Source organism: Primulina huaijiensis, unplaced genomic scaffold, assembly GCF_012295235.1.
Source record: "Primulina huaijiensis isolate GDHJ02 unplaced genomic scaffold, ASM1229523v2 C13276473, whole genome shotgun sequence".
In the NCBI taxonomy this organism is placed as follows: domain Eukaryota; kingdom Viridiplantae; phylum Streptophyta; class Magnoliopsida; order Lamiales; family Gesneriaceae; genus Primulina; species Primulina huaijiensis.
In genome coordinates, this window is record NW_027342047.1 from 1 (window position 1) to 1,934 (window position 1,934).

Genomic DNA, 1,934 nt, shown 5'->3' on the forward strand with positions numbered 1-1,934 from the left:
CGTGCCATAACAAGAAGACGCTGCCTGGGGTTAGTGTAATTTTGTCAGTGTGCGTTACTGTCACACAGATTGGACAATGTGTTTGAGTACACTTGGTAAAAAATGTTGATTGACTTGGTGTAATGTAGAATTTAGTTGCTGACTAGCTATGCATGAATGGTTTTGATTAGGGTTGTCTTACTTGATTGTGCTTTGGTGGAATTGATGGTTTCTTGAAATAATTGGCTGCTCGTTTTTTTTTCGTAGGCAAGATTTTATGAAGATAGAATTTAACAGTGCAGTGAGAAAGTAGATTATTATTATTTTTTTAATTTTCATAGGAAAGAAGCAGAGATCAAGGTTATCAGGTGAAGTTATTATTTCATGCATCGGTGCTGAAGTTTATAACTGCTAGTAGAATTCTTTTAATGTGTTGTATAGCTAAGGTTCGTTGAATTTTAAGAGTAAGAATTCACACCGGACTCTAGAAAGCTCTCTGCTAATTTAGTTGTGATTCTATTCTCTGTGATAATTTGCAAGATCCCAATCCATGGACTGGATTTTTACCTTGAATCTGGTTGAGGGGAATCAGGTGAAATTTCAGAATCTGTCGCTACAAGATGGAGTTATTTTTGGGAATAAATTGGAAGTGATATCCGATTCGCATGGAAGGATTTAAAATATTGATTCTAAGTGAGCTGGAACTCGTGCAATATTAGTGGTTACGCAATGAAATTGGAAAATAACAGTTAATTCTGATTTTTGTTTAAATTTAGATGAAAACTGATTTTAGAAATAAGTGTTTGTTGGAGAGACGAGATATAATTTAGAATTTATGGTACAAATTAGTAACTTGTTATATTCATAAAGTTGCATACAAGCCCCTTGACTCTACTAATTACTATAGCTATTGAGGAGTTCAACTAATTCCTTGAGTTAGATGCATATTTCGTACATGAGCATGTGAAAGTTCAATCGACCCAACAATAACAAGAGATTTGTACGACATACAAACCCAATTAAATAAATCAAATTTCAGTTTATGGACATCTAACAATGTCTTATCCTATCCTCATTTTACTGTTCATGTCGAATATATTCTATTTAAGCTTTAAATTTTGGTCGGTGGGTTCTGTCGACATGACACGTCTTGAAATTGGTTGTAGGTTGATTATTTTTATAGGTTCAGTGAATCATTGGACATATATATGAGCCATTCGATTTGGATTTCCCCATACATATTGCTGGATAAGCAAATGTGATGATATTTTTTATAGATAAACTTTGTTTTTCCAATTTGGAAATGTTGACCTTATTGTATATCTGCTTCCTTTTTTTGATATTGCATGGGTTGTGTTGTGGAATTAGCATTAGTGAAGATAGACTGTCAACTCGCTATGCATTTCATGTATTACGATATTGCCTGGCATGCATTGTCGTCATTTTCATATGATAATGATGTGTTCTCTTTGTCCAATTCAGGCATCTAGTCCGTTGCAAGTTAAATACGCCGATGGAGAGTTGGAAAGACTAGGTGAAATGTGATTTTATTTTTCCTTTAATTTTTTTTTTATAAAAGATTCCTGTCGATTATGGTAATGCTAATTTTTTTCACTGTTTAATATAAAAAAAATTTCGTTATTCTTTCCTGCATTGTTATTCTTTCCTGTTTCTTATTTTAATCAAAATTTCAGAGCACAAGTTATTTATTGGTATGCTCCCAAAAAATGTCTCCGATGCTGATGTCTTGACTCTATTTTCGGAATATGGAGGGATAAAAGACTTGCAAATTCTTAGAGGTTCCCAGCAAACTAGCAAAGGTGAATTGGATACTTTTTTCTGTTAGATTCTGTTGTATACACATTCATCCCGTGAAATCCTAATCCAGGAACTTGTTTGTTGTAGGTTGTGCTTTCCTTAAGTTTGAGACAAAAGAACAAGCACTTTCAGCCATT

The 1,934-nt window shown here is 33.6% G+C and overlaps 1 long non-coding RNA gene across 1 annotated transcript; it reads left to right on the forward strand.

The window, feature by feature from the left end:
• Positions 1-1,934, forward strand: LOC140965487 (uncharacterized). The gene is made up of 4 exons (XR_012173094.1): positions 1-29; positions 1,462-1,513; positions 1,674-1,799; positions 1,885-1,934. It is a non-coding gene; the product is annotated as an uncharacterized lncRNA (long non-coding RNA).